The following is a 15,378-nucleotide window of genomic DNA, read 5'->3' on the forward strand; positions in this document are numbered from 1 at the left end:
CAGAGAATCCTTGGATGAATCCCATCCGGCCCAGGGACTTTCTACTTTCGTACACTCTAGAATGGACAATATCTACTCCTCACTAACCTCAAGCCTTTCAAGTCGAATAGCCTATATCTCAGTCTTCTCTTCTACAATATTCTCCTTTTCCTGAGTGAAAACAGATGAGAGATATTCTTTGAAATTATTCTAAATAGTTATGCCACCCGTGGAATATTTTTGCATATAGTTCTGGTCACCACACTACCAGAAGGATGTGGATGCTTTGGAGAGTGTACAGAAAAGGTATACCAGGATGTTGCCTGGTTTGGAGGATGTTACCTCTGAAGAAAGGTTGGATAGACTGGGTTTATTTTCACTGGAACACAGGAGGTTGAGGGGCAACCTGATTAGTGTTTGTAAGATTGTGAATGGTGTGGATAAAGTGGAAACTATGTGGCTTTATCCCAGGATGGAATGGTCAATTACGAGGGGACACAGATTCACGGTATGAGAGGAGATGTTTAAAAGAGATGTGAGAGGCATGTTTTTCACACAAAGGGTGGTGAGTGCCTGGAATGTAGTACCAGAGGAGGTTGTGGAAGCTGACATAATAGCAGGATTCAAGAAACACCTGGGCAAACACATGCATAGGAAGGAGATAGAGGGATACAGATCCTATGAGTGAAGGCAGTTTTAGTATGGAAGGGTAAAATGTGTCAGTGCAGGTTTAGAGGGTTGAAGGGCCTGTTCCTGTGCTGTACTGTTCTTTATGATTTCTTCTTTCTTCTTTGTTCTAAATTTCAAAACTATTGTTGCAATCTGTTAATCCTTTTCTCATAAGACAGTATGTTCAATGCAGGATCGAGTCAATTTTCTCTAAACTGTTTCCAATGCGACTGCATCTTTCTATACATAAGGACACTGAAATTTCACAATAATTGCTGGCTAGGTCAGCAATTATCGCCCATCCCTAGATGTCCTTGTGAAGGTGGTCATGAACTGCCTTCTGAAACCCTGCAGTCCATTTGGTTTAGGAAGACACACAATGTCGGGAAAGGAATTCTCGAATTTTGACCCAGTGACACAGCAATAGATTTCCAAGTCAGGATGGTGAGTGGTTTGGAGGGAAACATGGAGGTGGAGGTGTTTGCATGTGTCTGCTGCCCATGTACTTTGTGATGGAAGTGGTTGTTGGTTTGGAAGGTGCTGTCTAAGGATCCATGATGAATTTCAACTTGGAGACAGCACACAATGCTGCTACTGAGCACCGGTGGTGGTGAGAGCAGACGTTTGTGGATGTGATGTCAACCAAGTGGGCTGCTTTGTCCTGGATGGTGTTGAGCTTCTTGGAGCTGCACCCATCCAGGCAAGTGGGAGTATTCCATCACACCCCTGACTTGTGCCTTATACAAGGTGGATAGATTTTGGAGAGTGAGGGAATGATCTACTAAAGTCTGGTTGAAGATTTGTATCTCGGGTGTCCGTTGTTGTGGTTCTGTTCGCCGAGCTGGAAGTTTTTGCTGCAAACGTTTCGTTCCCTGGCTAGGAAACATCATCAGTGCTATTGGAGCCTCCTGTGAAGCGCTGCTTTGATGTTTCTTCCGGTATTTATAGTGGTGAAGTTTTTGCTGCAAACGTTTCGTTCCCTGGCTAGGGAACATCATCAGTGCTATTGGAGCCTATATGATCTACTGTCTGCAGGATTCCTAGCCTCTGACCTACTTTTATAACCACTGTATTTATGTCAGTTTCCAGTCAACAGTAACCCACAGGATGTTGAGATTGGGGGATTCAGTGATGGTAACACCATTGAATGTTAAGGAGTTGTCATTCAGTTGTCTCTTATTGGAGCTTGTTTCATCCCATCAAAGTTTTGTTGGCTTCAATGAGATTGTTCTTACAAACTCAAGTCAATTCAGACCCGACTGACTCAGTCTGTCATTGTACATCTATCCTGCCATCTCAGGATACAGCCCCCAAGACAATATGGCAGTACTATGATCCGTGCAGCTTTGACTAAGGGGGCAAATCACACAAAAAAGGGTGAGACAATGCAGGGATCTGTGAGGATCCAGGTAGGTGCAAAGTTAGTGAACCTTAAGAGAGCAAGTGAGCATCTCTGAGCTGCAACCTGGTCCAGTCCATGAGCTGGGCACCTGCTCCTGTGCACAAAGTATCCTTGCAGTGGCATTGCACTGAGAGGCACCAATACATTCCAAAGTGCAGCCTTAATGTGTGGAGGTGTACTGTACATGGATCAGAGATAAGGGTGCAAAAAGGCTGATATGAATCAATTTCCAGTATCAACAAAAATAGGAGCCAAGAAGTCATAGTCATGGAGACATACAACACAGAAATAGACTTTTCGGTTCAACTAGTCCACATCGATCTTGATCCCAAATCAAACTAGTCCCATTAACCTGCATTTGGCCCATATCCATTCACACCTTTCCTATTCATGTACCTGTTCCAAACGTCCTTTAAATGTTGTAAACTGTAGCCACACCACCACTTCCTCGGGCAGTTCATTCCCCATTTAATCTGCTCTCTGTGTTTAAAGTCGCCTGATGAAGGGTTATGCCTGAAACACCGACTCTCCAGCTCCTCAGATGCTGCCTGAGCTGCTGTGTTTTTCCATCATCACATTTTTTGACACTTATTTGGAAAGCATGACTTGGTGCTTCTGACACTGTGGAAGGCTTTGTCGGAACAAATTACTGCAGATGCTGCAATCTGCACCAAAACACGAAATACTGGAGATCACAATGGGTCAGACAGCATCCATAGAGAGAGAGAGAGAGAGAGAGAGAGAGAGAGCAAGCTAAAGTTTCGAATTTAGATGACTCTTCAACAGAACTGAAGATCTCTGATGAAGAGTCAGCTGGATTCAAAATGTTAGCTTGCTCTCCCTCCATGGATGCTGTTAAATGCCTTACATAGATTCCCATTGAATTGTGCCAGATTCCACTCTTCAACACTCACCACTGGGAGAATTTTGGGCCTTGAGTTCTATTCCCTCTTTGCCAAAGTCATTCCAACTTTCTCCACTTGACTTGCTATCTCAATTCTCTTACTTGACTAACACCTCCCCCCCGCCCCCCCCCCCCCATTCTTGATGCCCACACTGGAAGAAATTGTTTCTCAGAATAAATTCTATGAACAATTGAAAGCCTTTCTACTGAAACATCCTTTGCAATTGTGAAGTAAACTTGAAGTAAAGGAATAAGAACCAAAGTCTACAACTTTTTGGTGAAGATAATCCAAGTTAATCTGTAAGTGTGCCCGGACCACTCCATCTGATTGATGGCTCAATGCAGTTTGTTGAATATATTACAAATTGAATCCTTCCCTTACACAGGAACTGAATGCAATCCAGATAATGGGCATTTAGAAAGAGGCATTTAAAATTCATGGTTTATTGAACATTTTATTTTACCGTTGGCCGATAAAGGTTGAAACAGAGAGAGTTTATCCCAGCAGACTCACAATTATCCCCAAGTTAGCTGGAAACATTTAACACAGCATATTTTCTCACACTTAATTTTTTTGTGTGCTGTGAACCTGTCCATGATGAGCACCACTGAGACTCACTTCAGGGTCATCTTTAAGCACAGTGACCTTCAGAACATAGATTAATGATAGCAGAACTGAAGTGTCCCATGGAACAGAGAAGACTGAGAAACTGACTGTGTAAGCATTTTCTTGATATTTTGCTTCGCAAAACCAACGTTTCTGCTACTCAAGTCATTCTCGCAATGATTTTGACTTTAATTTGTTATGAGGGTGTTTAAAATCCGTCCCTGCACTGTTCGCCGTAGACAGATTTAGTGGCGTAATAATTTTGAAATATATACAGGATAAGATAGTGCTTGAAGCTACTCTCTGTTGTACAGGTCTGAATAAAAAAAGTAAAGGTCTGCAATTCTACAGTCCTTCCACAGCCTCAAGATGTCTTGGTGTGCTTTCAGACCTATGAAGTACGTTTTAAAAATGTAGTCACTTTTACAAAGCTGTCGCTGGTGTGTGCACAATACAATATTACAAGCATCGACAGGTCATTCTGTTATTGTAGTCTGGAAGTGGTTAGGTGCATTTAAAAGAGATTCTGCTGGAGTCTAAGGTCTTTTCTACCTTACTTTTCAATCTATGAACTATGTACACCCTTAGACTTAGCAGCAGATCAACACAGCAACTTCTTTCCTTAGAGTTCATCCATCATGTTATCTCTCATATCACTGCTGCCAAAGCCTACTATTTACATTTTTGATTATTAACCCATTACTTTACAATAGAAACCAGATTATCTATGGTGGTGGTGTAGGTGTGAGTTAGCTCAGTTGGCTGAATGGCTGATTTCTAATGCAACGAGATGCCAATAGGGAGAGTTCAATTCCTGTACTAGTTGAGATCATCATGAAAGTCCTCCCTTCTCAACCTTGCCCCTCATTTGAGGCAAGGTGACATTCAGCTTAAATCACCAGCAGTTATCTCTCTCTTTCTCTGATGAGAGAGCTGAAAAAGTATCATCCCTCAAACAACTGTCCTACAAACAGCTTCTCTGGACATTAGCCCGTGATTCTTTGTGAAGGCTTGCTCAGGTTGGCTAAGACATCTCAGCAGTCTTTCAGAAAAGTACCTTGGCCTATCGTTGTGAGAGGCGTGATGCAAATACTAATTCTTTCTTTTTTCAGAATTGTCCACGTTCATTAGACGTTATCCCAAATGCAAAGTACTGATGGTGTCAGAATTTGAACCTTACACTAAAAACGATCATATATCGATTTGTGCCCGATCTTCCATATTCCATATAACTGTTCAAACATTCCATTTCTTATTCGTAATGCTTCGTGGCTGCATCAGCTCTATATGCATTTTAATTTAGTGTCTCACCCCTTTTCCTAATTCTCTTGCATCCTCCTTCTATATAAACAATCATCCAATGCCGTTTTAAATGCTTCAATTGAAAGCACCTTCACCCCTCTCCCAGACAGAGCATTCCCAGACCCAGACCACTCGCTTTCTGAACAGGCTGTTTCTCACGTTGCGTTTGCTTCTTTAGGAACATATTTTGAATTGAATTGAATTGAATTTATATGAGGCACAGTGAAAAACTTTGTCTCTACGCCCTCTGGTCCTGATCTTTTTATATAAGGGTAAACAGTTTCTCCTCATCTACCTTGTCCAGACAGCTCATAATTTTGAAAACTTCCATCAAACGCCCTTCGGCCTTTCCCTCTGCAAAGACAAGCTTCTGCAACTCATCTTCATAACTGAGATGTCTCATCCCCGCAATCCTTCTTATAAACCTCTTCTGCACTCTCTCCAATGCATTCATGTCTTTGATGAAGTGTGGTATCCAACATGGTCCATCCACTTCAACGCGATGGTCAGGAAAGCACAGCAATGTCTCTATTTCCTCAGGAGGCTAAAGAAATTTGCATGTCCACAGGGTGACTGGTACCAATTTTTATCGATATACCTTAGAACGCATCCTGTCAGGATACATCGGAGCTTGGTCTGGCAACTGCTCTGCCCAAGACAGCAAGAAACTATGGAGAGTTGTGAACACCACCCAGTATCATACAAACCAGCCTCCCATCCATTGACTCCATCCATAATTCCTGTTGCCCCAGGAAAGCAGCCAACATAATCAAAGACTCCCCCCACCCCCGTTAGGCTCTCTTCAACCCTCTCCCATCAGGCATAAAACAGCAAAGTTTGAATATACATACAAACAGGTTCAAGAATAGCTTCTTCGATGATGTTATCAGACTTTTGAACCTCTGAAATGTTAATTCTGACCTTACTCTCTTTCTCTCTCTGTACCTTCTCTGTGTCTGTGACACTGTATTCTGCACTCTGTTCTGTGACCCTGATACACTTTGAATGGTGTAATATACCGGTATCACCACTCACATTGTATCGAAACAACTCTCTCACTGTATGAAATAAAAACAGAAAGAACTGTGGATGCTGCAAATCAGAAATAAACACAGAAGTTGCTGGAAAAGTTCAGCAGGACAGGCAGCATCTGTGAAGAGAAATCAGAGTTAACGTTTTGGGTCTGGGAAGGGTCATTGGACCCGAAACATTATTTCTCTTCATAAACGTTGCCAGACCTGCTGAGCTGTACTGGCAATTTCTGTATTTGTTACTTGCACTGTATTGCTGTGACAACAATAAATCAAACTCAAATTCAATACTTCAGCCAAGATCTAAATTAGAAACATAGAAACAAGGGGCAGGATCTTTCAGCCTATTAAGCCTGTGTCTACATTCTTCTAAACAATTATAAGCCGACACTCAGCATTCGTTGTGCAGTTGCTTACCATTTGAACCTGCCTATACTTGTTTGCTATTTCCTCAGCTCTGTATTCCTTCAATGCACATGCATGTGTACACATTTTCTCATACATAACTGTATGAAAAATGGCATCCTGAATCTCACCCTCTCTCATTAACTGACCTCCAAATAGTACCCAAATGGAAGTTAACTCCTAACATCCATAAACCCATGCATGTGACTTCCAGTGAAAACTTCCAAGCAATTATTTTAAGCCATTTGACTTCCAAAAGGTATCTTAAATACAAGATCATAAAATCCTTTTAATGGTAAGGTTAGGATTTTTAAAAAGAAAACAGTTTCAGATATCCAAATGCATGACTGCCTGCAATCCTTTAATGTAGACATTCAAAAATAGATATTAATGATGAATTGGCTTCATAGTTACATTTATGCAGACATACACCCACCTGCACATTAACCTCACAAGTACATAAAAATCATAATCTAGTGATGGAAATTTAACTTGTTTTCAGCATATGATTGAAATACTCTCCAATTATTCAATGAGATTAAGATCAAGTCGAAATGATTTTATCTTGTTGAAAGTGGCTAAGTTGAGCTGAAATTGTTCCCAGTATATTTAGGCAGTTAACACATCAGGAAATTACCAATAGAACTGTGTTATTTTCACCACACTAACAAACTTGCCATTGCTGTTCCTTTACAATTTTGATCCTCTCTGCGAGTTGCTGTGAAGAAAAATCTTATACGGAGATCTTTTGAATGACAATTGATCACATCATTGGGAGCAATCCTTCTAAAAAGGGATGCTTTTCCCTGAAAATAATGAATGTTTTTTTCTTTGTCCAGCTGGCCATTATTCCATCCCTTATCTCAAAACTGTCTTGTCTAATATTTCCCAAATGTGACCATGAAGACAAGTCACAAATCTTACCCTGCTCTTTATCAGCAGACAATTAAAACACTGCATCAGCTGAAATTGTGCCCTGACAATACACATCCTGGCGATAAGCAACATTTAACCACTTTCTTCAGTAGAAGAAGCCAAAATCTTTAAATTTTGTGAGATAAAACCAAATCCTAATCCCATGTTTACATAATTAGGCTTCTTTAAAGTGCACGCACACACACATATACCTACTTAAACACATGCGTGAATGAGGAAGTAAATATGTACAGGTTCATGCACACACCTGGAAGTTGCTGCCTAGACCGCAGTTTAATATAGTAAATGATACAATTACTGTCTTGCTGTACACCTTATGTCTTTGCTGTGGCAGGGAGCAGGTCATAGAACTTCGAACTAAAAATAAGCAACATTAATGTAGTCAACACAATTATTCCAAGTAAATGGGACGTTAGGGCTTTTATAGATGCCACCTCTTACTTCAGCCATCATTTGCACTTTTTCCCAGTGCTGCTGCTTGCGTAACCTTGACAATGTATTTGTAATTAGTCTTTTGAGACTTCTGACCTGCAGCTCGCTTCAGGGTAATGACATTTGCAGTGCACAGTACGTATACTCTGCAGAGACTAATTTTCCTTACATAACACTACTGGTTAAAAGCAGCACTTCATCTGTCTCTGTCACACACCTGGCTCCATGTGTGCTTTTTGCTGATGCATTACTTTCCTCTGTTCCCAAAAAAACCCTAAAATTGTTGCCATCTTATCCTAAAACTTTAAAAACCATTTTTGTATGTAAAATAGGTAAATAAAAAAGCTAATTCCAGTTTGCGTGTTTCACTCTTCCTGTTACAACTAAAATCTTGGATTAAATTGTGTTTGTAGATTTATAGAAAACATTTTTGCAATGTGAGAATCGCTGGAAAGACTGATATTTAGTGGCCATCCCTAATTATATAGGAACAGGAGAATGCCATTCAGTCCCTTGGCTGATCTAATTATTCCACATTCTGCCTAATCCTGCGAACCAATCCCTCACTTGCTTATCGAGAATATAGCCATCTCTGCCTTAAATAAAAATTACTTCTACTGCATGTAGAGGAGGAGAGTTCCAAAGCCTCTGGATAATAAAAACAACATTACAGATGCTGGAAACCTGAATGGAAAGTGCTGGAAAATGGAAAGCTCAACAAGTCCGGCAGCATCTGTAAAGAGAGAAGCTGAGTCAATGTTTCCAGTCTGATATGGCTTTCCTTCAGATCAAAGACAAAGTTCAATGACTTGTAACCCTTTATGTGATAGCCCTCATCTCCTCCTCAAATGGGTGACCCCTTATTTGGAAAAAGTTATTTCCTTCTGATAATTGATGATGTATCTCGTTCCTTTGCAGGGTCATCTATAAAGGTAACCCTTGCAGAGTGATAGTTGGCGAGTTCCAGGTTTTGACCCAGGAATAAGGAAGATGCATTGCTGTGTAGGTCAGGATGCTTTGTGACTTGGAGGGGAACTTGAAGATGATGGTATTCTGTTGCAGCTGATGGCCTCACCTTGGAGATGGTGGGAATGGAAGCATATGTACCAGCATGACAGTTGGTGGCTCAGTGGTTAGCACTGCTGCTTCACAGCATCAGGGACCTGGGTTCAATTCTACCACAGGTGACTGCCTGCATGGAGTTTGCACATTCTCCCCGTGTCTGCATGAGTTTCCTCTGGATGTTCCGGTTTCCATCCACAGTCCATAGATGTACAGTTGAGATGGATTGGCCATGTAGAATTGCCCGTAGTGTCTAAGGATGTGTTGGCTAGATGGATCAACCATGGGCAATAGAGGATTGCAGTGTTAAAGTTGGGTCGAGATGGGTTGTCCTTGGAAGGGTTGGTGCGGACTCATTGGGCCGAATGGCCTGCTTCCACACTGAAGGGATTCTATATTCTAGTCCCTCTAAGTCTCTTGACATCCTGATTTGGAAATATTTTGCCGTTTGTTCACGGTTACTGGGTCAAAGCCCAGGAACTCCCTCCCTAACAGTATTGTGGGTCTGACTGCAGTGGATCGCAAAGGCAGCACACTACCTTCTTGTCAAGGACAGCTAGAGATGGGCATCAAATACTGGTCACACAGTGTTGTCCATGTCCTGTGACTGAAAAGAGAGGAGCACCAGTGCATTTTGTCAGCATGAGCCAAACAATCTCATGAATCTCAGCTGCATTCTCACTGCTCTCCTATGTCCTAATAAGATCAAGAGAAGTTAGGGTAGAGTTCGGGCTTTTGACCCTGCTCTGTTATTTAATAAAAATGTGATTGATCTGATGTTGGCTTTCCTGCTTGTTCCCGGAACTTTCTGATTTCCATATCAAACAAAATTCTATCCATCTCAGCCTGGGAAATACTCATGGTACATGCCTCCTACAGAAGGGAGTTCTAATGACTAATAGCCATCTGAGAGAAGAATTTTTTCTCATCTTCAGCTTAAATGGCAAACCCCTTAATTTTAAGCTGCAAAAGTTCTAGACAAGAGGAAACATTCTCTCAGCATCCACCATGATATGCACCACCTCAGGATCTGGCATGTTTTAATGTGATAGCCTCTCTTTGTTCTAAATGCCAGCATTTTCTTGTGTTGGACAGAGGTTTCGGGCATCAGAAAACATTGCTGATCGCTAGTTATCCCTTAGAAGACAGTACTGAGATGCCTGGTTAATGTAGTCAGGCAGGGAGTTCCAGGATTTTGACCCAGTGACAACAAAGGAAAGACAATGCAGTTCCAAATCACAGCGGCAAAGAGTTTGGAGATTAGATTAGGTTAGACTAGATTAGATTACTTACAGTGTGGAAACAGGCCCTTCAGCCCAACAAGTCCACACCGACCCGCCGAAGCGCAATCCACCCATACCCCTACATGTCTTATAGTGGGTAGTGTTTGCATGCATAAGCTGCCCTCACCCTTCTAGATGATGGAGGTTACTCATTTTGAGGGTGTCTTTGAAGGAAAGTGAGTTGTTGCAGTGTATTTAGGAGATGGCACACATACTGTTGTCATTGTGCATCAGTGGTGGAGGTACTCAATATTAGAGGCTGTGGATGGAGTAACAATCCACCAGGTTGTTTTGTCCTGGATGATGTCAATCTTCTCCAGTGTTGTTGGAGCTGATTTAATACAGGCAAGTAGGAAGTATTCAATCACAAGCTTATCTTGCAGGTCTTGGATAGACCAACACATTTTCAGCTCTGATCTCCAGCATCTGCAGACCTCATTTTTTACTCGAAGATTTTAACCTACTGCGAATCCTCTTGCAAGGATGCCTTCCTTGAAGAAGCTCTCTTCCTCCCTCTACAAGGATTTCAGTGAGTCTCTCTCTCACTGCACCCCCCAGGTATCACCCTCACCTTGACCTCCTTCCACCTATCCCACCTCCATCGCCCCTCCCCCAAGTCCCTCCTCCCTACCTTTTATCTTAGCCTGCTTGGCTACTCTCTCTCATTCCTGATGAAGGGCTTATGCTCGAAACGTTGAATTCCCTATTCCTGAGATGCTGCCTAACCTGCTGTGCTTTAACCAGCAACATATTTTCAGCTGTGATCTCCAGCATCTGCAGACTTCATTTTTTACTCATAGACTTTCGAGAGTCAGGAAGTGTTTAGCTTGCCTCAGAATTTCCAGACTCTGACCCGATCTTGTTGCTGCAGTATTTATATAAGTTTGCAGATCATAGCAAGTTGGGTGGGAGGGTGAACTGTGACAAGGATGCAGAAACCATTCAGCATGATCTGGACAAGTTGAATGAGCGGGCAAATCAGTGGCAGATGCAGTATAATTTGGATAAATGCAAGACTATTCACTTTGGAAGCAAAAACAAGAAGGCAGATTACAACCCGAATGGATGTAAACTGGGAGAGGGGAGTGTGCAGCGAGACCTGGGTGTCCTTATACACCAGTCCCTGAAGGTAAACATGTAGGTGCAGCAGGTAGTAAAGAGGCAAATGGTATATTGACCTTCATTGCCAAAGGGTTTTAGTACAGGAACAAGGATGTGTTATTGCAGTTAATAGTAGTCTAGGTTTTTTCAATATACCATTTTAATTGCGTGTCACTGTGACCTTTTGGTATAAATTCTGTGTCTTATGATCCAGCCCCATGAGTTACCTGATGAAGGAGCAGCAGCTCCAAATAAACATGTTGGACGATAACCTGGCGTTGGGCGATTTTACACTTTGTTGCAGTCATACAGGGCCTTGGTGAGGCCACACCTCAAATATTGGGTGCAGTTTTTGGTCTCCTTTTCTGAGGAAGGATGCTGTTGCTCTTGAGGGAGGGTTTACCAGGCTAATTCCGGGGATGGTGAGACTGACATATGAGGAGAGATTGACTCGGTTAGAATTGTTTTCACTGGAGTTCAGATGAATGAGGGGTGCAGGGAGGGGAGGTGGGGGGCGGGGGGTTAGCAGTGATCTCATAGAGACTTATAAAATTCTGACAGGACTAGACAGGGTGATTTCAGGAAGAATGTTCCTGATGTGGGTGTATCCAGAACCAGGGGTCACAGTCTGAGGATTTGGGGTGGACCACTTAGGACGGAGATGAGGCGACATTTCTCCACCCAGAGAGTGTTGAGCCCGTGAAATTCATTACCACAGGAAGTAGCTGATGCCAAAACATTGAATGTATTCAAGAGGCAGCAAGATATAACTGTTGGGATGAATGGGATCAAATGTTATGTGGAGAAAGCAGGATTGGGCTATTGAGTTGGATGATCAGCCATGATCATGCTGAATGGTGGAGCAGGCACAAAGGGCTGAATGGCCTCCTCCTGCTCCTATCTTTGATGTTTCTATGTTTCTATACATTGTCCTGTTTAGTTTCTGGTCAATGCTTACCTCCAGGATATTGATAGTGAGGAGCATTAGGTAGCAGAGGAGAAATTCAGTGATGGCAATGTAATTGAATGCCAAGGGGGTGATGGTATGATTCCCTCATGTTGGAGATGGTCATTGTCCCATATATTTGTGACACAAATGCTCCTTGTTAATTTTCAGCCGAAGCCTGAACATTACTCAGGTATTGTTCTATAGGAATGCAGACTATGTCAGTATCTGAGTATCAAATGGTGTAGAACACTACAGAATCATCAGCAACCTTATGATGGAGGGGAAGTTATTGCTGAAGTAGTTGAAGAAGATTGAGCAGAGGACACTACCATGAGGAAATCATGCAGTGAAGTCCTGGAGCTGAGGTGACTGACTTCCACCAACCATGACCACGTTCTCCAGCATCTGAAGTCCTCACTTTCTCCCAGTTGCTGTAACCTTGCTGCAAAGCCTTTTCCAAGGATTTCCACCTTGATGAAATTCTCCTCCTCCTTCCACGAGGACCTCCAGCCACACAGCATCAACATTGATTTCACCAGTTTCCTCCCTTCCCTTCTCTCCACCTCATCCCAGATCCAACCTTCCAACTCAGCACCATCCACTTGAACTGCTCTACCTGTCCACCTTCCTTCCCACCTACCCGTCCACCCCTGCTCCGACCTATGACCATCACCCCCTACCTGCATCTAACTACCACCTTTCCAGCTACTTCTCTTCAGCCCCACCCCCACCCCCACCCCCATCCCTACCCCTATTTATCTCTCGAACCCCTTCACCCCACCCCACCCCCAACCCCCATTCCTGATGAAGAGCTTATGCCCAAAACATTGATTCTCCTGCTCCTCGGATGCTGCCTGACCTGCTGTGCTTTTCCAATGCCACACTTTTTGACTCATCTTCCTTTGTGCCAATTATGAATTCAACCAGTGGAGAGTTTGCCTCCTGATAGCCATTGATTCCAGTTTTGCTCTTTGATGCCACACTTGGTCGAATACAACCTTGATGTCAAATGCTGTCACCCTCACCATCCCTCTGAAATTCAGCTCTTTTGTCCATGTTTGAACAATGGTTGTAATGATGTTAGGAGTTGAGTGGCTCTGGCGGAATCCAAACTGGGCATCACTGAGCGGGTGCTGGTTCATGGCATGATTGATGGCACCTTCCATCACTTTACTGATGATGAGAGTATACTGATGGGGCAGTAACTGGCACGGTTACATTGATCTACATTTTTGTTTACAGAACATACCTGGGCAATTTTCTACATTGTCGGGTATTGTGACTGTACTGGAACAGCTTGGCCGGGGTGCAGTATGTTCTGGAGCACCAGCCTATGGCATTATTGTAAGGATATTGTCATAGCCCATCGCCTTTACAGTACTCATTACCTCCACGTCAAAGTCACGCGAAGTGAATTGAACTGGATCTTCCATCAGTGTACATCATCTTCCCTCCCTAAGGGGGTGGGTCTACCTACAGAACGTGGACTGTAGCTATACCTTCTTAAGGGCAACTAACAATGTGGGCTAGCCAGCTATACCCACATCCTCTGAATGAATGAGATCAAATAAAAAGCAATCCGATATGTCCATGCACATCCAAAGATGTGCAGGTTAGGTGAATTGGCTATGTTAAATTGCCCAAAAGTGCGTTACTCAGGGGTAAATATAGGGGAGGGGAATGGGTCTGGGTGGGTTACTCTTCAGAGGGTCTATGTGGACTTGTTGAGCCAAATGACCTATTTCCATACTGTAGGGAATCTAATCTAATCTAACATGAAGGTGACAACTGGAATATAATTATCTGGAGATGAACTTATCCATATTGGCAGGGGAAGATTGGAAAAGCAGGATGTCTTCAAAGAGTGTGGGCTTAGTAAATACAGTAGGATTTGAGGATCCTTGGACAAAAAAGAGGCAGGAAACCTCACAACTTTGAAATGCATGTGGATGAATTCAATGCAGCTAAATGTGAAGTGATGCACAGGAATAACAGGAAGGCAGAATACTGGGTCAATGGAAAGATTCTTGGTAGTGTGGATGTGCAGAGAGATCTTGGTGTCCATGTACATAGTTCCCTGAAAGTTGCCACCCAGGTTGATAGTGCTGTTAAGAAGGCATATGGTATGTTAGGTTTTTTTTCGATAGATTGATTGAATTCCGGAGCCATGATGTCATGCTGAAACTATACAAAATGCTAATGCGGCCTCATTTGGAATATTATGTACAATTCTGGTTGCCCATTACAGGAAGGATGTGGAAACACGGGCAAAAGTGCAGAGGCGATTTACCAGGATGTTGCCTGGTCTGGAGTGAAGGTCTTATGAAGAAAGACTGAGAGACTTGGATCTGTTCTCATTGGAGAGAAGAAGGCTAAGAAGGGATTTGGTAGAGACTGACAAGATCATCTGAGGATTAGATAGGGTGGACAATGAGACTCTTTTTCCTAAAATGATGATGTCGGCATATACGAGGGGGCATAGCCACAAATTGAGGGGTGATAGATTTAGGACAGATGTCGGAGGCAGGTTCTTTGCGCAGAGAGTGGGAAGGGCGTGGAATGCCCTACCTGCCAATGTAGTTAACTCAGCCACATTAGGGAGATTTAAACAATTCATAGATGATAATGGGATATTGTAGGGAGATGAGCTTAGATTAGTTCACAAGTCGGTGTAACATCAAGGGCTGAAGGGCCTGTTCTGTGTTGCATTGTTCTATGTTCTATGTCCTATGAGCACTTGAAATGACATAACATTTAAGCGTAAAAAATGAGGTCTGCAGATGCTGGAGATCACAGCTGCAAATGTGTTGCTGGTCAAAGCACAGCAGGTTAGGCAGCATCTCAGGAATAGAGAATTCGACGTTTCGAGCATAAGCCCTTCATCACTGCCTAACCTGCTGTGCTTTGACCAGCAACACATTTGCAGCATAACATTTAAGCCTCTAGGTCAGGTGTTGGAAAGTGAAATTAGCATGGATAGGTCAGCGCAGACTTGATGGGCTCATTTGTGAAGATAGTCCTAAATTATATATGTATAAAAAGATTGTTTGTATCTTTTTAGCCCAAATGTCTATGGAACAATAACAATATGAGCAATGTATGTTTGAGATGCTTTGAATAACTAGTATCTGTGAACAGTTTCAGCAGCTTGAGAGTTTCTCTAGTTAGTTATTAGACTGGCAATTGGTTTGTGATGACAAGCATACATAGTAAAGCCCACACAATGAAGGAGATAATGAGTAATACACTTTCAAGGAGGTTCCATAATTCAATTTGTTTTGTAATAAACACTGAAACAGGATTCTTCCTGCTTGTC

The sequence above is a fragment of the Hemiscyllium ocellatum genome, chromosome 2 (genome assembly GCF_020745735.1).
Source record: "Hemiscyllium ocellatum isolate sHemOce1 chromosome 2, sHemOce1.pat.X.cur, whole genome shotgun sequence".
Taxonomy (NCBI): domain Eukaryota; kingdom Metazoa; phylum Chordata; class Chondrichthyes; order Orectolobiformes; family Hemiscylliidae; genus Hemiscyllium; species Hemiscyllium ocellatum.